General features: G+C 38.5%; 1 protein-coding gene across 1 annotated transcript in view; it reads right to left on the reverse strand.

Moving 5' to 3' along the window:
* The window catches only part of nrg3b (neuregulin 3b), a 118,769-nt gene that overhangs the window by 15,840 nt on the left and 80,194 nt on the right, over positions 1 to 22,735 (reverse strand).

Consider the following 22,735-nt stretch of genomic DNA (forward strand, 5'->3'; position numbering starts at 1 on the left):
GATCAAAAGTGACCGTAACGGCATTTATGTTCCAAAAGATTTCCATTTCAATAAATGCAGTGTTATTCATCAGAAATTTCTGTAGATCAAAATTATGGTTTCATTAAAATGTTAAGCAGGACATCTGTTTTCACATTAGTAATCATCCGAACCATCTAATAACCTTGACACTGAAAACTAGAGTAATAACTACTGAAAAATGAGCTTTACAAACACACAAATAAAGGAAATGTAGAAAAAATATAAAAATACAGAACCTATTATGCAGTATACTGTATTATATGGAGAAAAAAAAACAGTATGGTATTTCCTGTGGTGTAACAAATTTTTTAGAGATCAAACATTCAATGCAATCGCTCAACTAAAAGTAATAAAAACATCATTATCTAATTATACAGAAGTAGAAAAATGTTTAAAATAGTTCTGGAAGGATCATGTCACACTGCAGGGCACCACTGTTACTACCTGACATGTCTTGCCGACCCATTTGGAATACAGATGTGGCATTTATAATACCAAGTCCATGTGTCCATCCATCATTATGTCATTTTCACAGAGAGATTGACTCAGCATTAGAAATCAGAATATCCAGAAATGTTATGAATTAGCTTCATGCAGAAAAGGACAAGGAAGTAAAAGAGGGAGGGGTGATAGGGACAAGAAAGAAGGAAGGGAATATAGGGATAACAGGGCGGGTCCGTCCAGAGCTCAGTGGTGCCTGCACTCGCACAGATAACACAGTCTTGACATTTATGTCACATCCCCAATGAGCTATGGGACTATATGGAAAAGACGAAGGCATTTGACTAGACGCTTACTGTGAGATCTATGCGAAACAGGGGACTTTTTTCCAAAAGTAGTGATGTGTTCTGAATCTGTGTAGAAGAACCACACAGAACACCAGCTGTCCTCCAGCTAATGCATTTCAGACAACATCTAATCTCTCTCACCCTTTCTTTCTTTACATTTTTTTTTTGGAAGTCTTATCCTAACTGTAGTTTTCCCATGCGCACCTACATATACAACACACTGCTGCAAACACAGACTCATCTCCATTTACCAGCAGCATCACTGCTTTTATTCAGCACATGTTTACCAGAAAATTGCCCAATTCTGAGATCTGCCTCTGCGATCACTTCTCTCCTGTGCAACGCTAACATAATTTTGACGAGACATACCATGGTAATGGCGCTTCACAAAAGGAAACAACAAGCGTACAGGCTGAGAAGAATCAAATAAACCCTTAGCACAATGATCTTGATGTTGTTTCATCTGGCTTCGTCTGCAGTGTATGTGTGACAGCTGCCTAGATGCCTAGACTCAGTCTTGTCTGTGTGTCTGGCTTGGAGAAGCATGAATGAGGTTTGCTGAAAGAAACAAGCAAGAGATGACTGAAAAGAGGGAAAAACATAGTTAGACTGTAATTACAGTCACGGAAACAGGTGAGGAGCGTGAAGTGCGGTCTCATCTCCTGCTCCCTTGCGCTGCTAGCTCACTGTCTAGTTAACACTCGTATGTTGACGGCAGAATGACGGCCATGACTGTTGGCAGCCTGTTTGTTTCTTTCTCCCCTTTTTTGTTAGAATAAAGTTGAGCTTTTAGGCGTATGCCGAGAAAACAAACCGACAAATGATTTCATGCATCATCGTTTACTTGGTATCGAAGGAAAGGAAAATCAATGTGTGCGCATGTGTTTATGACATTTGAGGTGCCTACAGAGTAAACAACATTGTAAACTAGAATTTCTGCATCTGCTTCATGGCTTTTCATTATCATTCAAGGACTCGTTGCTTGGCATCAATGATCGTGCCCCCGTTGGTTAAATTACAGCTAGAGAGAAAAGCAGAGAAAGGATATATCTTCCCCGAAGGAGGCCAAGGCAATGAGCAGGACTTGCATTTGACTACCGCCCAGCTTGTTAATTAAAGCTGAAGTGTGTAATTTTTTCAATGTTAAAATACTCTCGTCTCAGCTTAATATGCAGAGATGACTAAAAGTAAGCCATTAGTGGGGCGATTTCCCTGAAAAGAGTAAACACTGTCTCTCTGTGGCCCTATCAAAACATTGCTTGCTTTGTTAAAGAATTCCGACCAGCACAGCAACAGCGACTCAGCCAATGGAATGAGTTAAAGGGTGGGGCACTCACTTTCTTGACTAATATAGATTCTTGAGGGAAACCTCTTTGAAAACAGTTGTTATTTTGCAGTAGCGTTTGGTGATTCTGATGGCGCAAAAAAATACACTTCATCTTTTGAAGGTATGTGGAGGTAAGTTGGAATAAACAGGTGAGCTTGTTTGTGCAGAAAAGCGTGTCTGCGAGTGGGATGTGCGTGGTGGTATTCTTTTCCTCCCTGTCAAACAGCTCCCACATAACAGACTGAGCTTGTGGCTTGCATGTGGGTGCTGCATATACTACCCACATTCACACACCCACATACTGTACAAACACACATTCGCACAAAGATATTGTCATCCCTCCTCAGGATCCTGTGACAACTTTCCTCCATAAATAAGGTGCAATCTGATCCTGACATCCTCTATATAGAGGCTAAAATAAGGCAAGTATTGGAAACAATCTCTGTTCAATTGTTCCTTACCCAGCATCCCTGTCAAAAAAAAAGTGCTGTTTAAGAAAAACCTGGCTTCTCTATTATCACACGGCCAATTCATATTCATATGTATCTGTCTGGGTTTGAGGAACGGGAGAGGGAAAGTGGGCATTGCAACGGAATGATTTTATTTGTCGAATGACATTGAATGATGCCTGCTTCACTATTCAGGATGTTTGTTTGCAAGACAACCTCGCTTATCAAATTCAGTACACAAACAAGGACCAGTTCGCTATCTCTTCAACAAGTGTTTTTTTTTTTTTTTCAGGTTAATGTCTCAGGGGTTGACGTCAGCTTGAATGAACAGATGACAAACTACTTTTTTAATAAAGACTGCATAATAACTTAGAAATATTCATTATTTAAGTACTATGAAAATGTCATTTATGTATGGCATTTATTGATTTACCCTTGTCCCAGACTCAGACTTGCAATATTAAACTATGAAACTATCCATCATAAAAATTCATTATTTCATATTAAATTATGATAATCTAAGCAAATAATGAAATAAACATAAACCACATCCATTATTGTGTGCAAATCAGTTATAATATTTAATAACCATGAATTCAAATATCATGATTCTTCTACAGTGAAATAATTTCCACTACTCCAAACAATGAGAAATGTTTGTATTGTAATTTTATATAAAGTAATTTATATAGCATAACTATATATATAAAATAATATTAAACTACAGTCATATTTAATACTACAGTTATTTTTCATTTTTATATAGAGTAAATATGTGTATTGAGTTTTTGATGTGTTTTTAAAAATTTTTCTGCCACCATTTCAATCACAATAAATGTCTAGAAAGAGTTTAAAAAAGGGTTTGCAGACATATATTCTAACATTCAACAGGACAAGAAAAATGCCTATAGTTGGATAAAACCCCACATAAGAAATACTGCATGTATAGAAACAAGACAGTAAAGAAAAATATATCTTCTTTCAGCAGCCATACATTTACCCTACGCTTTGTTAATCTTAGGGTTTTTCTACTTTTCGCATGCTCTTTAAACCACAAAAGCTCAACTTGAAAATAAACCTATTAAAATGGTAATCACGCATGAGTAGATAAGTCCCCTAAGCTTTTACTTGCGGGAAGCGCAAATACTCAACCGGGAGTTCTCCTGACGACGGTATTGTCATGGCAGAGCACTGGTTAGAGATAAGAGGAAGCACGGCGTTATATCACAAAACAGTTTGTGTGGAGTCTATCCACCAGCGTGAGGATCAGCAACCGTCTAAGAGTCACGTGGAAGAGGGAGAGAAATGATTTGGAGACATCGATGGCCATCTTCACATGTGACTTCACAGCTCTGACACGCACACACAGGTGCTATTCCATGAGGCTCCGATAAAAGGGCGATCACAGTTGGGTAAATAGAGCAGGGCTCTGTTCCCATTGCTCACACAATACTGATCTGTTCCTGTCAGACTAGCAATCACACAGGTGTCAATGGGAACTAAATGACATTTTGTCACACATCACATTCTGTGGTTGTTTTTAGGTCAATGATGATGGATTATTCAGGTAGGTGTCGGTGCGATCCTGCGTGAAAGTGCGCAAATGTTCACAGGATCATCTCACTTACATGCCACATGATGACGCAAACGGGCACATGTGCAGAGGCACACAGAAACTGAACTGCCAGTGTCTGTCTCTTTACAATGAAAGCATGAATATCTCATTTTTCATCAGATATGGCGAGATAATCCAATGAAGCTGTGAGAGCGGCAGTCTGTCTCAGAGGTGTTTAAAAGCTTATCCTCCTTAATATCATTTACATGGCCCTTCTGCAGTCAGGGCAATAAGTGTAATTCCGTTAAATTGCGATATTGTCTTTCCCATCATTCCTCAGTCTCTCAGTCTTTATATATAGACTCTGGTTAATCCTTTCCTTTTTAATCAAGCCGCTTTGATGTATTCATCATGCCATTTTATTTAATTTGCTATTCCCCTGCAGGGGAGGATAGAGGTGGACACTGATGGAATCAACGTGTTGATGAGATGTGCATAGGTTCTGCATCTCTGTGGTAACGTTCACCATGGTAACTTGACGTGATTGTGGGCTTCGTGCCCACTGGATTTTCGATGCAACCATAGAAAGGCATGTGAAAATAAGAACGATGGGCATTGTTGCCAATGAGATGGTAAATGTTGCTAAGAAGCCTCAGTCCATTAACGCCCTACAAAGAAAAATTGCTCCACGGATTCAGAGTTTTAGGTGCATCTCTCTAAAAAAATCAATGCATTTGATTGACAACTCATTACAGTCGAGTTGTTCCTGAGCACACATTTTCCCCATGGGAACAGAGCAAAATTTTCATTTGATTCAAACTAGTTATTTAGGTTATTATCGTAAGACACTAATCAAGATTTCATAGAAATTTTTGTGCCGTAGGCTGTATTGACCATATTGAAATCCTAATTAAATGCACTTCTTATCTTTTTTCTTTAAAGACGAAAACAAATGCTTTATCTGCAGCCACCTTATCTGTGTGACGGACATCTCTTTACTTGATACTGGAATAAAGGAATTACAGTCAATATAGTTTTTTGCTGTTTTCTCTCAATTCACAAAGACGAAACTATATCTTCAAGCAGTCCACGCATCCCTAAGAAAGCTTTCAATTAAATTACAGGTTGTATAAAGTATGTGCTAACATTACTCTAACCTCTTTTAGGCATCGTAGAATACTAACAAGGCCAGGAATTCGCAGGTGGCTGCTAATTTATAGTGTCAACCTGTTTCTGGTGTTGATGACACAAACAGAGTTGTTATTTAATCATATTTAGCTTGTTAAGGCTGAAGGGCTCAAAGTTGCCGCAGCCATCGTTTAATCTTGAAGTGTGTGGCATATGTTTACCCTGTCAACAAGAACCATGCCATTTTAGGTCTGTGTGTCTCCCTGAAGTATCCTCAGAAAGTTTGCCTTCATTTAGTGACAGCTCCCTCTTTCACGTCTTCACATCCCCGCGGGTGATATTCACAGAGGCAAACCACCGCTGCCACGTTTGAACAGAAGTGACATGCTCTAACCTGGGGTGGCAGGGAGCAAAAGGTCCGGGGGACATGGTTTCAACTTAAACACCCCCGCCACTACACAGCTTGCGACACTGCAGAATATGCAGAAAATATCCTGGGGCTGGACGAGATGCATCTCGGTTCAGTCAGGAATATTAACAGCATGGAAACGCTTGTATTCTTTCATGCGGCTGCTGCTTGGCTGATAATGCCTGTACAGAGTAAGACAAGCAGATGTAAGATCACAGGGGAAACCCGTCTGTCTGAGCTGAGTTTGGAGTCTTTTTTTTTTATACTTTTCCTGGAAATTTACTATAGGTGTTCCCTATTTGCTTGGCTGGGAGGTATGTTAGACAATTAGACAGGCCAAAGCAGCACTTTTAAGCATCTGGTGCATTAATTAGCAGCTCTTGTGAAGGCCTGAAGACTGAGCAAACATATCTTTGAAGAAGCTGATTATTCGCCAATTCATCAAGGTGTATGATAATAAAAATCGCGATTTTAAGTAGCAACGAGGCAAGGCTGTCGAACGGAAAGTATTTCTCAGGCACTGTTAACAAACCTGGCGTTCAGAGGCATTGTGCTTCCTCTTGCGTGACGGAACACAACCGCTTCGGGCACTGGATTTTGGCAGCCATCAGCTCGCATCTTTGCCTGATCAAACAATCCCCACATTTTCCATCGCTGGTCTGGCACTTCTACGCTTCTGTTCATCTGGCCAACTGCATAGTTTTTCGCGTGACCTCGACTCAGCTGCCAACTAAGCTAATGCTCTCTGGCGTTTTAAAATTGTTTTTGCGTAAATAAAGACAACGTTGCCTTTGTGAGCGACATTTGTGATTCTGACATTTGCTTGAGCAATGTTAATCCTGTCAGCGGCATTCAGGATGACTGAGCTAAAATAATTGAAGATGAGAGTGTGCTCAGAGGGACAGGATCTCACTTATGTGCCCCAAAAACACACACACAAATGAAACTAGTCATGCTAACTCTAAGACACAAGCTAATTCGTGAGTGGCCATTTAGCAGATTTAGGACACTAGCTGGATCTGCTGGTGATGGATTAAGGTCCTCTCTCACAGAGGTGTGCCAGTTTCTCCCGTCTCACTCTCCAGCACCTCTCAGGACTGGAAGTAAGGGCAGCCATCTTAAACCCGCTCTGAGCCGCAGCTACAGCTAAGACTAAAGTGAAAAGCTTGTCACCAATCTCCACCAAGCTCCATGTGTCAAGGACAGGCTTTTTGGGGGAAGAGGAAAAGCAGGCTTAAGGAGCTCAGGAGTGGCTAAAATCCATAACCTGTCTGTGTGCCAGCTGTAATTCACCACAAAATTTTTGTGATAGGATATGAGAGGTAATAGGCGTGTCATGGGTCATATATATTTGCGCAGAGCATATTGAGAGCATGGAATGTTCTGTACATCTCTGACTTGGCTTACTTGTAAGAAAATTAATTCAGAATCCAATCAATAACAAGTTTAACAAATAACTTTTTATTCTGGGAACTCACTGGTGAATAAATAAGAAAATATTGGTGTGTTTACAAGAACGTTTGGTACATATGCATCACTGTCAGCAGAGGACAAGAATAAATCTATAAGGTTGCAAGAAAGAGCACTTTGGGAGGTAGTTTTTCAAGCACAATTTTGCTATAATGAGCTTTCCATCCATAAATTTGCCTCAGTGACCCATTTTTCATTTGTAAATGTGCTGTGTGTTCTCACAATTGTCTAGAAGCCTTTGTCTGCCTGCCAAAGAGCTGTTTACTTGTGTTTACATTTTGCTTCTCATCACATTTTGGGATATGTTCTGCTCTAGGCTATATTCTTGATGTTGGCTTACACCTCATAATTTCGCTCTAATAATAAGCATTCCATCTGTGAATAATAAGATTAGATGCCATATTATGTAAATATGCTTCTTCAGTCTCTTTAAAGAAATGAATGATAGGTAAGGTGAGGAGAGTTGTCAAAATGTTGTTAAAATGAAGAGAATAATTTGTTCACCCTTGTGTTGTTCCAGAATCTTCTTGAGCGGAAAAGGAAGCTGCTGACTTGAGAGCTGCCGTGATTAGTTCATCGAGTCAGTGAGTTAAAGTTGATTCGATGATTCACTGATTTGATTCGCAAGTTTAATCCACTAAACTAATGATCTGGTTGCAGCAGTTCTCTAATTATTGGCTCATTGGAGATTAAGATCCGTATTGGAATACCATAGACTACCCTCATGGTGCCTTTTTTGTTGTTTTGGACCTTACAAGACAAACATGTTCTGGTAATAAACTGTCATTGTAGAGCATTTAAAATAACCTCTTTTTGTGTCGTTGGAAGATCATTAGGTGAGTCAATAATGGGCAAATCTTTGGGGGTGAAAACTATTCCTTAAGTTTAAATGTAAATTTTAGAATGTGAAAGTTTTCACGTATATTTTGCAAGTCTTTTGCCACCTTATCAATCTCTGACTTTGTCCACTTTTCTTGTTAGCATCTGGTTTGTGGGCTGGGCGACATGGCATGTCATTGTCACCGTTCATTACCTCCGCATTTCCTGTGCCTGCTGTGACAGAGAGGTAACGCCCTTCACAGAGAAAACTCATTCCAGCTCCACAGGAGCACTTTGTCTCTTCCACACTGCTATTGCACCACAGAAAATAACAAAAACGAAGAAATAATTTGATTTGTTTGTGTGGTAGGTAAGCGTTTTCTGAAAGGCACTGGAACCCTGACATCCTAATCCTTATTAAAACCCTCATTAATGAGGTCCTCCGAATTCTAGGTTTAGGTCTTGAACACAGGTAATAGAATTATTCGCACACACAAGGGCTTACCGTCAAGAACACATATTTCATTTAAAGACTTATTGCAAATAGAGAATTTAATATTTGCTGCAAAGGGTTTAACACCCGAATACTGACTCTCAGCAGGTCTGCCCCAAAAAGAATTTTTGTCTGCTCTCTGATTGGGGAAAAAGAGACTGATTAGAGCATCTGGCCACTTTCAATCAGACAGACAGACAACTTTACGTTTCATTAAAACATAATTAAACCATCCTTTTAAGTTCTGGTGAAAACATTATGTTAATTCAGCCCAAGTCCAATGACCAGCGCTTTTTAATTCAAAGCATGCCTTTCTCTATTAAACCAAATCGAGTTTCAACAATGTATCAGGTCAGTGCGTCTTAAATGAGCTTCTCTGAAGTAGCTCTCAATAACTTTTTGTTTTTAACTTGTATTTTCAAGACTATGTGCAAAATGGTACCGCCCATTGTTACTATTGTTAAGAATAAAATATTAATGCTAATGAAAATAATAATAATCACATGATTCATTACCTTTAAAATAAATCAATAGTTTTCATCAGAAATCTCCAAAAAGAAATTTACACTTATTTTTAAAATATACCATTATGTTTGTGGAGACTCACACCACTATAGACATTACTTTTAAAAATTTAATTCTTTTATTTGGATTTTTCTTCTTCAGATATCAGGGCATTTTTAACTTCATGCAACACAATTTTTTTTAAATGGTTCTTTTTTATTCAACCAACTTAACACTTTACTCTTTTCCCACCCAGTAAAGTAATATATAAATAAGAGCTTCAGAAAATTTTAACCAGAATATCATTATCTCATAATGCCACAGACCTCATATAATGACAGGAAGTGATAGTGACACACGTGTCATAGACAGAGAAAATATTCCTCTTCCACCATCTCCAAATTGCAGGCTTTACAGGCTGGGGGCGATGCTGTTCCACCTAATAACTTTGTTTGATCCCATACTGCTCAAGTATGCATTACCAATCAGGTCTCTCCTTTCAGGCCTTGCTTATAAACCTGATAAGTGCACGCAGCTTGGAATCCTAATCACTGACGCCCTTCTGAAAATGAGAAGCAGTCTGTGAAAATCAAATCTGATTGCACTCAGCAAACAAATACATATCATGAGTATGGAACATAATCAAGATTAACCAGAATACGTGACCCGCTTCTGTGGGCATGTTTGCGCGTGTGATTTGAGCATTAAATCGCTGTGCCCCCAGAATATCAAGTGATAAATAGGTGACCTCTTTCTAGCAGTAACCAATTTCCACATGAAGTGGGGAAGATAATCTGATCACAACAAGGTGTAAAAAGATAAAAGAAATCCCCATTGCCCCTCTTTCTATCTCAGAGGGATTTTATCCTGTACAACTCCAAAAAGCACAGCTGTTTTTGAGACTTTTTATTAACAACGTAATCAGAAGTACTTATCAGAATTAGTTTAAAGAAAAAAATTTAGTAGGTAATTACAGAATAGTACTGGCAGTACATTCCAGAAAGCAACACAGTTAAATTCTTTCTCTCTGCTAAAGCAATGTTCCAGGTTTAGTACAAGCTTTTAATTGATGGCACTTATAATGTTGAAAGCCTCAAAAGTGAACTTCTATCCTTTATTATAAAGAAAGTGCCAACATCTGGGCTGCGGAGAGACACTTACAAATAGTGGTGAACTGTGACTAATTCAGAAACACAGTAAAACAGTAAAACCACAAAACATTAACAATATGTTTAAATACAGTTTATTTTTAATGTGAAACAGTATCTTACTAACCTTCTCTGGTAACAGTGTTGAAGGTAACGCATTACGCATTACAAGTAACGCAAGTTATGATTACTTTTGAATAAGATTACTTTAAGGAACTAGTAAAGTAACGCATTACTTTTTAATTTACAAGAAAACTACTTTCTTTTTTATCCATTCATTTACTGACAAGACTCCTGTCCCCAGTTTGGTAGAAATCGGAAGTGCAGAGGTGCTGTGTGAATGCTGTAGTTCTGTACTAAATGCAAATTAATTCATCACACTCGCAGAAAACAGATTTAGTATTTATTGAAATTAATAAAAACAATGTAATTACTTAATGAAATGCAAAAATTAGACAAACCTTCAATATGTTAACGCAAATATCTAATCCCATTTTATTCCAATGTCTCTGCTGCTGACCTTTAATGATCTAGTTCAACCATACTAATAAGCAAAAAATAATACAAAAAAAACAAACAATTGTGCTTCATTGTTTTTAACTGTTGAATAGTATTGAACCATCTTCTCTCCTGTATTCTACTGTACAGATGTGAATAAATTTTTTGTGAATAAATAAAATGATCAGAATACCTTTAAAGATCAAATAATATACACTATAAGAATTAACGTAAGAACTTTCATATAAGTAAGGCTTCACAATTCCGCTAGTAAAATTCAGAAAAGACCCTTTTTCACTTGTAAGTGCATCACCTCATGCCACGAATGTTGCCAATTGAGCTTAACTCGCCTTGAACCCAAAATATTCCTTTAAGGCCTTTTTCTGCATTTTCTTAAAGAACAAACACCAATTTCTTGGCTCAGTCTTACACAATTCTCTTTTTTTATCTCTGCTTTTTGTTAATTGTCGTCTTCTTCTCAGTTTTAATAATCTTTTTGCCTAGACTTTCTGTGATTGCAAGTTGCTGACATTGCGGGGCTTTTTCCCCAAAGTCCTGGCGCAGATTCTTAGTAAACAGGGGTAAACAAACACAAGAAAACCATTAGCCGGTGCCCACAAACTAGAGTTTGCAAAAAGACTCTCTTTGGAATGAGGGCTGGTTGGGTTCTGTTTGCTTATGTTGCTTAACTCGCACACACACAGTACACACAAACACAGAGAGAAGTGACACAGAGGCTGCTCATTAACGGAAAAGAGGCGACGGTGACTCAGACACGCTCTCACGGACGTGCCCTCACCCAATTCCTCCAAGACGTTTCCAAATCCTTTCAGGCATTCATTTAAAGCAGGAAAGGTCATGTTCTAGTATCGCCACAGAGGATCTCTGACTGATTGATTAAAACAGACGGATACATGGCAAGCTGCATCGGATCAGTCTGAGATGCTCGTGTTGTTGGTATTTCTGCTAAAAGGCAAGAGAAGGAGGCATATGAAATACAAAGCATAGAAAAGGAATACCCGGCGTGACTCTCCGCAGATTAATTCTTCAGCTGAGCCTCTGCTCAAAGTCCCGGTCTAATGAGGTGCGCCGAACCTCAGCTAGGTTTAATGGAATAATAAATGTATCAATGCTTTGGAAACCTGCAAGGTCTCTCACACGAAAAACACACACACACACACACACACTCGAACAGGATAGAGATTCCTTTGCTCATGTGCATCTTAGCCCCTCTGTTTAGCACCACTGTATCATTGCCGATCTGTGCAGGATCTTTTGATAGACAACTATAGAATACAAACTCTAGATATTCTGCATCTATATAAACATAATTCTTTGTTCTTGACAGAAAGGATACCCGATTTCTACGGGTTTCCAGGTTGTGACAGTAGTTTAGTCCTGTAACAACAGCAACTTGTGAAAAAGAAACCCACTCAAGTAAAACGTCCAATTTCTTAACAAGAAGGAAATTATTTATCGTATGACTCCCCAGCTATAGATTAATATTTCTTTCCAAGTACATGTAATTGGAGATTTAAACACAATGTTCTTGTTTTTATTATTTAGTGCAGTCAATCATTTCAACAGCCAAATCACAAAAATGCAAAAATTAATTTTACACAATTCTAATACAAAAATTATTCAAATGTATCATTCATATATGAATATTTAAAAAGAAGCAATACATATAGGAGATTTTTCAGTTACTCTTTTTGGCAGATTAGATCATTACAGCAGTAGATGGTGACTGCTACAAGTGAGTTATTGAATCATGAAACAGTTCTTCTGTGTCTTCATTTAGAACTACTTTAGTTGGAGGAGTAATAAATAGGCAGAGTAACTAGCAATCACGGTGTCTACAGTATGTTTCCCAACGATCACTTCTACTTTAGTGCCACCACAAGCTACAAATCCAGAATATAACCCTTTTTATTTCTAAAACAACCATGCTGGAAGACATGCCTATGCCCATATTCCAGAATGACAATGCCGAAGATTTATCAGGCTCAAATCGTAAAGATTGGCCACCACAGAGACCTTAACCCCACTGGAAATCTTTTGGATGTGCTGAAGTACTTTACACCACCTGGCCAAAAATAATTCTCACACTATATTATTGATGTAGACCGCCGTAGCTCCTGCAACATGTTACATTTTTGCAATAAATGATTTTTTTTTTCTTTTCAATAGTGCTGTCATGCACTGAATATCTGCAACATGAACGCAGGAGACTGATAACAGTAAACTGACTTTTTCACAGAGAAGCAAGTTTTAAAACTATAAAATAATTGAACAATTTCAACATTTGAAAGGCAAACCTGGTAACTTATTGACAGATACAGCACTGCTGTTTCTGGAGTTTTACATTAAGCGGTTCAATAACACAGGTCCAAACTGCCTTAAGCGAGTCCTCAAAACAAAATTACCTTCACAGCTCTTGAGTCACGCATCTCCAGCACATCCATCCAATACTTCATATTTTTCTACAGACTGACTCATTCTCCAAAGTCTCTTGAGCCACAAATTCATAGATTCTTCTTTGATTTTGTTAACGCCTGTCACTATAGACCTCCTTTCAACTGTGGTGGTACACTCTGCTCTCTTTGCTGTTTTAAGGAACCAAGAGTTGATTTGATGCATCCTTCTACCTGGTTACCCAGATGATATGCTGCTGAACTGTGATACAGGATATGAAGTATCTGGACAAAATGTCTCAGTTACTCCGCTGGCCTTCCAGCTGGACCCTGCTTACCTGAACCATCCTGAAGGCAGAGGCGTGGCTTTTCATGGGGGCAACAAGATGCAGCTAATTATATGTACACAGCATTTAAAGTTTGAGGTCATTAGGCAGAAGAGATTGACAGGGCTGCAGAGCAGAGCCAAATGGATGAATATGGATGCCGCTATACTTGATATTAAAGCTTGTAAAGCATTACTGCGCTCATCCACTCTTGTAATTACAACAATTGTATTTGTGATTACCAACAGCTATTTGGCACTATGGGTGGAAATAAGAAGGCTGCATGTGGGAGGATGATTATTGATAACTCCTCATGGATGAGGGACGGTCAAGGCAGCAAGCGATAGAATAATCCCCTGATTATCTTGTAGCGGAGATTGGCTGTAAGAAAATTAGCCGTGTTGGCTTTTGCTAATGATCAGATTATTAGCCACAAACACATGGACTTCTAACTTTGATTGCAGCCGCAGATTGGGCCATGAAAGTGGATTAAGCCTTGTTTAGGCACTGGGGGCTGTATTTATAAGCGAGCAAGCTTAATGGAATGCAAGCAAATCAAGCTAAGCTACGGCTAATTCTGTCAACCCAAAATATCATTCTGCCCACAAGCATACAGTGAGAGTGAAGTTAAATGACCAACATTACCATGGATACACAGCGCTGTCGAACCAAAACAAATAACAAATCAAGATGAAGTCCTCCTCGGTATCTGCAGAAATTATGCTTATTCATATTATAGCCATGATTGCTAAATTACAAAAACAAAGCCAAAGCTGCAGAGACATACGGCTCCCAAACGAAAACAAGGCCTTCCAGGCTGCTTTTTCCCGCGACAAGATCCGATCGGCAACACCACTGTGCCTATAACGGTTAATTATCACGACAAACAACACCATCGTGTAATCTTTTATGGCGGGCCTGGTTTGTAATAACTTTTGTCACATTTGCTAAAAGACCAGGCACCTAACTTCCCTCTGATATTGTTTCCTGTTTATACACTAACGCGGCTTCTGGAGCTGTATATTCAACAGTTGTTGATTAATGGGCATGGTGCCTCACAGCTCGGTCTCAGTAAAAAGACCTTTGGCACAGTAGTCGACGCAGGCTGCAGATGGAAGGAGCCTGTGCAGTGGAAGCTGAGTCAGTGCCAATCATGGCCGTCTCTCGTCCCCTCTCTGACCCACTGCTTCAGTGCAAGATGGAGCTAACTAAATTATTTACAACTGCAGCATTTCCAGATCAGACTGAGATATTGTTGGAAAACGTAATGTTTAAAAACATGCCACTGAGCATCTCGTGTCTGGAGCATCAGTTAGGTCTAATTTTTGGCCGAAGCTGTTGTCACCGCTGAGTAAGACAACAGAACAGTGCACCGTATGAATTTTACAGGACATCTCGATGCATCTATTGCTTCTTCAGAATCGGTTTAACATCTTCAACATCACTCAAAGAAGTGTGAGAGAGAAAAGAGAGAGAATTGTTCAGCATGTCATCTTTTGAAAAGATGAATCCTGGTCCTCTGTTTAGCTCCATCTGACAATTTTTTGTCTTTTTGGTCATGCTGTCTTCTGTACTTACATTCTCTGTGTATCTCCTGTAGACAGACATACATAAACAAACTGACATAACTGACACTTTTTTCCATGATTTAAGCCTATTATTTTGTGAGCTGCAATACCGGTGGACTGCTGGACAGACAGCAAAGAGAAGATTTGCTTAATGAGATAGCCTAGAATGACTTGTGTGTGGTGAAAGTGCAAATCTTCTGCAGAAAAAGCAAGGCAAATCCTAAATGCGTTATTGATTCCCGAGGGACTAAACAGAGGATTCCATTCATCTCTCTGTGCCCTTTTGAAAGCGATCCCTCACCATCAAACCTTTTCTGGCTCAGTGGACTTATAAAAATGAAGGTAATGTCCCTTCTTTATAGTAATGTAAGAATTCATACAGGTCCATTTGATGTTTCATGGTTTTCAATTGAATGTCTTACAGAACCATTAGTCAACAAATCTCATAACAGCATATTAGTAAGACAAATTTCACAAACACGCCATTATGTTTTTGTTTTTGCGCTCTAGAGGAAGTCAAAGTTTCTATTTACACATTTATTATACTTCATTATTACATTTATTTGTGCGATTTGAGTAGTGTAGTTTTTGTTGCTCATATGCATTCAAATCTATCTTTATATAAAAGGTTGGACACAAGGTAATTCAAGATTCATTATTACATGTTAATGTGAACTATAATGTGTTTGTGGCTCTGATTAACTGAGATGATCCTTAAATGATTATAAGAATTGTTTGCAAATGTGATAATTATTTTGTACAACAGTTCAATAAACAAGAATACGTGACTTCTAGTAAAACTATTGTCTGATTTTGCTCCATTTCATCAATAAAATAGTAGCAAACAAAGTCAAGCTGAGCTGCTGCATCTCCAAGTAAACACAGCAGTGTTTTGTTTAGAATCTCTTTTTCAATGAATTCAATTGCATTAAAGTATTTATTTATTTATTTAATTTTCTTACCTGTACTGTACATACAGAGGAGTGGGGTTCCAAATAATATATATTGAATATTCCAGAATATATTATTGTCTAACTTGATGTCTCGGTTTTGTTTATTCATATTGTTTACTATTCTATTTATATTTGTTTTATGTTTATTGCTTTAATGCTTAGAATTTCCCACAGAGGATTAATAAAGTACCATCATCCCCATCTATCAATCAGATTCTGGACTATCTAAGGTAACCTTTAAATTCACAGTTCATCTAGAGTTCCATTTCATTTTGGCTGAGTGATTTCTGAGTGAGTGAGGTTGTTTTTTTTTCAATATTGGTTCCTCATGTATCTACATTCAGAAATTCTAAATTTAAAAAGAATTCAAACTAAGGTGTGAACTGATAAGTTAAAAAAAACCACTCAAAGAACATAAAAAAAGAATGAACAAAAGACTAAATCAAAAGAATCATCAAACAACAAATCAAAAGACCAAAAGAATAAAATGAACAAATAAACAACAGACACTTTCCAGTTGCATTTTCTGTTCTGCAATACCTCAATGAGAACACCATCTCAAAGGAGGTATAAAATCCTTCCTCTGATACTTATCTGCTAGTCACTGGTTTCAAATGGTATTTGAGCTCATATGTAGTAATACTCTGCGTTTTTATTTTGGAACTGTAGATTATTTTTCGCATCAGTGAAAATGGCCTTGATTCATTTCTTGCTAAAAGGCCAAATAGTGCTTAGCTTGCGCTCAGATCTGTGACAGCTGTCATAGGCTGTGACGTGGCAATTGTAATGAAGTGTCAATCACAATAAGGTACGCGTGAACAATGGAAGCGGTTTACTTATGAACGTGCGCTCTGGCTACTGTACCTTTAATTTTAATAATGCCCACACAGGAGTTCTGACAACAGCCATGTAGCCTCAGACATTACATCACCATTCATCACAGCCACATTACTCCTGCGGTCAGAATGCCAGACACACAGGGAATGCGAGAAAGGAGAAAGAAGTCGAAGACAAAAGAGACGGGACACATGGAGGAAGCCAAAGCCATCAAAGCACTTTATTGCATAACCATGGGTGACAGGGAAAAGATGAACTTTTATATAATCTGAAGTGGATCCAGGATGAAGGAGGATTGCCACTCTGCTTAAGCATGAGAAGCTGAGCATGTCCCACAATTGTGACAGATAGGCGCAGATCTCCTCGTCTGTGATCCTCCGCCAGCAGCACCATCCTGCTCGCCAGAGGCGCACACTTTTGAAGAAAAGATGCAAATCGCTCCCCGAGGAGTAACCTAGATGGAGCCATAGTTAAACTAAAGCTTGCATTATCTCTCGGGCGGTAACAGGGTTACCAGTTGTGTTCTGCTTTCATATCTTCCCACACAAACAAGCATGTCTAGACCTATTTAGGAAGGGTTTCAGCCCCCTCTCATATCAGCCCCAACCATCTCAAGTTGCTTGGCTGTCAGCCCACTTAAAAATCTGTGATTATGAGATCTCTCTTCTTGTTTATAATGCTTAGCTGCACAAAACATATCAGGTTATTTCATTAGAATCCGCCTTTTTTACCAATCGACTTAGAAGCTTAAAACTTTTAAATTAAAGATGTGCGACATCCTGGCATGGCAACACCACCAACTGAAGCAATGAAAAAACTTTTGGCATCTCATAATCAGGCTGAAAGCGAGAATCCAGCCCCTCTTGCTTCGCCTCTGCCTCTTTCCACTGTGAAATATTGTTCTGACCTTAACCTCCATTAAATTCAGTGTGATTTATTAAGTGTCTTCCCTACCAGGACTCTCCTGTCTCTTCTTTTGATGTGCGAGATCTTGGTCTTACACTTTAGATACTCGCTCCCCAAAATCAGGAAGTTCTTAAATGGATCATGCTATTTTTATTCTTTGAAACATGGCCGAGTACGGGTTTCAGCTAACAAAGAGGAAATCCAAGACTAGCGTGGCGTGAAAGCCTCAGCAGAATCAATAGAGTGGCAACCGTTTCCTAAACACAGACCTATCTGGGTTTTACTGTAGCTGAGTGACATTTATATGTGGAACTGAAGAATTTTGAAAGCTCTACTGTACTGAGCAGGAGAAAATATTGCCTCTGCGACTTCTGTCAGAAGGAAGAATGCTCGACCATAAATGTTTACAGAGCACATAGGTCCATGCAGATTTATTGTGGGAATAACAGGCTTCTGTGTTCAAGACACACTCCCTATCCTGAATCGATCCGCCTTACCTCTCTCCATAATGGGGAACACTGTTGCTAATAGGCTGTAATAAAAAAGTAACTTCATTAGCACTACTAAAATCTCTGCATTTGTATAAGTCTGCGATCGATCGGCGTCTTGATATAATTCAGCATTAATGGTCAGCCCATGTGGATCAAGACCTGTGAAAACAAAGCTCCTGACTTCAAAGGCAAGCATAAATATGCTGTGCTTTACAAGCACATATTAGCTGTGACAAGCCATTAAAGAGGTAAAATTTTCCCAAGCGGTGAAAAGTGCAACGTTCTGCCCCTCCTTTCTCCAAGAAAACACCCCAGAGCTGGGATTTTAAACACTGGATGATCCATGATTTTGCTTGACTAAAACGTTAAATATTCACATCAGGAAAACCAGTGAGGAAAAATCAACACCGTCGTTTGTTTGTTGCTTCCCCTGGAGAATTTTTAGTAGATGGCTATGGGAAAAAAAGAATTAGCATTTTCTCGTGCTATCTATAACCTTCTCTTGTTCTAGATTAATGTAACTGCCATGTTCAATTATGGTCTCAGCGTGTGACTGTTTCCCTCTCCAGTGCGAATGCATAGGATCTGAAACTTTTATAACCCTCAGCTTCTGAACAATGAATTGCTCACATACAAGCGAGCGCCTCAGTCTTCTTAGACACGTAAAGATTTTACCACGTCTAATGCGTGCGTCTGTCTTCGCAGCACTGTTTAACTGGGCCAATGAGGAAAATAAACAAAAACATTCATGGATTTGGGGATAAGCATTAATTTTTAAAAGGCCAGTACCCACCTGCTGTGGCAGAACAAACACAGAAACAAACAGTCCTTGCTCTCAAGTAAATGGTTGTTTCAGGTTCATTGCCAGTCAGGAGTGTTTTTTTTTTCTTTCTCTCTCTGGCTATGATTGCGTTGAAAGTATCACAGCTCTAATGTCTCTTCTCTCTCACCTCACTGCAAAACTCATTTGAGCTACTCAGAAATTTGAGCCTTCTTGCTCCCAAAGCACACATTAGGCTGAGCAGTTCATTGCAAATGGAAATTGATGCTGCCTCTGTCACTTGCTGCAAAGCTTTCAAGACAAAAAAAGAGGATAATTTTTCTGTGGCAGAGAGGATAAAAAAAGTGAAGAGAGAATGGAATGAGAAACAGAAAACATGTGGTTTGCTGTAGAAGATTTTGATGAGACGTTGTTTGAGAATACATTGTCCTCAAACCTGATTCTTCAGGCAGCTGGACTTCAGACATTGTCAGGTTTAGTAGAGAAGCGTGCGGTGTTCTGCAGAGCTACAACCATGTAAGCAATCACAAGTGATAATTCAGCCAAATAGGATTGCCTCTCATCTCGTCTCCCTTGCATATTTTGGTTGCAAGGAGGAAATGAAACAGTCAATCTGGTCTCATAGACATTCGCGAAGAGGGCTCGTGTCACTCTTCAGTCTTATTCGCGAGCATCCTCCTCTACTCTTTAACATTTCTAAACACAAAACATACGTGTTGGCAGTGACAAATCAGGTGATCATGTGATGAGATCATATCGCATTGTAAATATACACAAGGTGTCATTCATAAACCTAGATGATTTATAATCTGGAACAAAACAAATTTCTGAAAGATCGAACCAATAATCTATTACTGTGTGCATGAAGCAACATACGCTTTTTTTCGAAAAGCATTAAGCACCCGTCAATGAATAACCAAATAACGAAATATTCGCGGGTTGTTCATTCATTGTACATAAAACAACAATGAATGTATTATGTTTAATTTTTTCTTATTGTAAATATTAATGTTTTAATATATTTAATACATTAATATTTGAAATCATATCCTTATTACTGGCATTAATAAGTAATTATAATAATCACAGCAAAATAATAGTTGGCATATGGAAATATGTGAATAAACTTTTAAAATGAAAAAAACATTCAGTAAACTAAATATTCAGCAGTCATAAAATAATATTAAAGTAATTTGCAGCACATTAATATTTAAAACCTGTTTATTGTAAATGTAAATTATATTTGCCACATGAAAACTATAAAAGGAATAGAGATTTTTTAAAAAGGCCTATGCTTTTGGTTTTCATTTAAAAGTATATCATCAGTTGTAGCCTAATACAGATACAGATCTGTTTGTCGTTGCCTTGCTTCTGAATACACATACAAATAATGGCTTGACTACCTATCTGATGAGATCTTCCCATAAAACTGTCAGCTTATTTGAAACAAGTACATTTGCTGCATGACTGGATGACAGGCAGTTGCAGGAAAGCTCAAGAATAGGTGAATAGAATCACAGAAGATGCACTCTTTATCAGTCCACTTGTCTGCCCTTGTACCTAAATGCAGTATTTGTTCAAATAGGCTATTGAAATCACAACCTCTTTACTTTGATTGTTATAGCCAACACGCTCCGTTCCTCAGACAGCAATTCACACTCCACACATTCTGCCAGGGTTTGGGCATAAGCAGGCTCGTTTGCATATATTTGCATGTAATTAGCACATCAAACCTTCAGACTTGAAGGCGCCTTGTCAAAAGTATTTTGCATCTCCCTCTCCTCTCCACACCTCTCTCTCACTATCTCTCTCTCGCTCGTCTTCTGCTTCTCAATCTTAGCCTCTATTATGAATGTGTGTGATTAGAGAACAATTATATAAGTTAAACCTCTCTGATTAACCAGGAATTATACAGAGTTTTGATATTTGTTTCTCTGACTTTTATCCAAGACAAAATTCTGCCAGTGCGACCCACAAATGTAAAGGATTCATCTCACTTTGCTTCCACTGATTGTTGATTTTTCACTAATTATGAAAGTCACTGAGATGATGAAGACAATCCCATTGATCAGTGCGTTGCGCGTCAATTAGAGTTAACAATGATGTCGACATGTATCAGTCAAGCCTTTGAGTCACAAGCAAACATGCACTGAGCCATAAAACAAGTGCCCAAACAATTAATGAACTTGCAGTCATTTGCAGAACACAGGTGTAATATAAACCGTTTGAAAACAGGGCTCCATAATGCAGCTCAAGGGACTGTAATTTTTTCGTAAATCACTGCGACACTTCAGCCCCTGAGTGTCATATGACTGTATGTGAAATTTTAAGCATTATATGCATGGGTTGAAAGTGTTTCTTTGAAAGCTCAAAAGGCTAGGGGAGCATAATGTTAGCGATACCAAAGCGTGAGTTGGAGTCCCCGTGGAGAATGCATGAGCTGATCAAATGTATATGGTTGTAACAAAAGGATAGATTTGTAAAACCATCAGTTCTTCATTTAAAAAATGAAATTGCTATGATGAGTCTGCACAAATAAAGGTTAAACAAGATTCTCCTGTTTAATATTGAACAGAGAAATGCATGCTGTAAAACAAATGTTTGCTCAAAACAGTTTTAACTGTAATAGTGATGTCGTGTGGTTCTTGAGCCAAATTTAACATATTTCTAAGAAGGATTGTGTGACACACTGAAAACACAACAGTAATGTTTTACTGAAAATGTAACTGCCATCACATGAATAAATTTCATTTTAAAGTGGGAAGAAAATAGTTATTTTAAATTTTAGTAAACAAGCTCACTAAATATTATGTTTTTAAACATTAAAAAAATGTCCCACAACCGTAAACTTGCTCCCATTGTGTAAGTTGGGGAGAATAACACCTGCGCGGGCCACACACAAAAAATGGTTACAGGCAAAACGTGTACAACCATCCTAGTCTCCTTAACTTTTCAGATGCAAAACCATAAGAGCGCTCTGGATAATTGTGTTCATTAAATGTGTAAATGTAAATCTGAAATCTTGATTATTACTGCAACATATGCATATTCCAAGATGTTCCAATGCCAGAGATTTTAACATCTCATTTTACAGTATTATTCTAGCAAGAAATACATTATACACATGCCAAGTGGTTCAATTGACATATCTGGGTTGCACGTGCATTATATCTTAAAACAAACAGCTGCATTGTGATTACATTTCCCCATATTTAACTCTCATAATCTCCCTGTACTCTTATAGCTTGTTTCCAGTGATTATCCTTTGTCATGTGTTCATTGGAAGTGATGTAGCTCAGGTGTTTGTTTTATCATATGCTGTGGTTTGGTCATGTCAATCTCAGTTTATTCTATCTCAACATGAATCCTGTTTTAAACAGACACGTTGCTTGTTTGTGAGAAACTGGAAACTCAGCAGAACAGTTCTTTTCCTAAAGGAAGCATCACAGAACAAAGCGCCGTGGTTTTGCATTTAATGTAATTACAACAATAAAAACACTATAATAAATTGCAGTTATGTCCTGTAATGTCACGATATCTAGGGCTAAAATCCCAGTTCAGCACATTTCTGACCAGATAATCAGACTGGCAGTACCTCACAAGGCAAGAAATTAGTTCACTTGTGGGCCACCCATGGCTAAAACACTGCACTGAATTCGCTGTGCATGTTTGTAAAATACATGCAGAGATGAGGAGATGTGTCACTTGCTAGGTGTGGAGAGGTAGCTGCGTTGGGGATCTCGACACTGCAGCATAAGCTGACCTCACTTCACCCGGGGCTCTTAGGAAACACACTTGATGGTGCCCATCGATGATTACCCAGATGTTTATTCCCCTTTTCTCATTGTTA

The sequence above is a fragment of the Puntigrus tetrazona genome, chromosome 12, assembly GCF_018831695.1.
Source record: "Puntigrus tetrazona isolate hp1 chromosome 12, ASM1883169v1, whole genome shotgun sequence".
NCBI classification, from domain to species: Eukaryota; Metazoa; Chordata; class Actinopteri; order Cypriniformes; family Cyprinidae; genus Puntigrus; species Puntigrus tetrazona.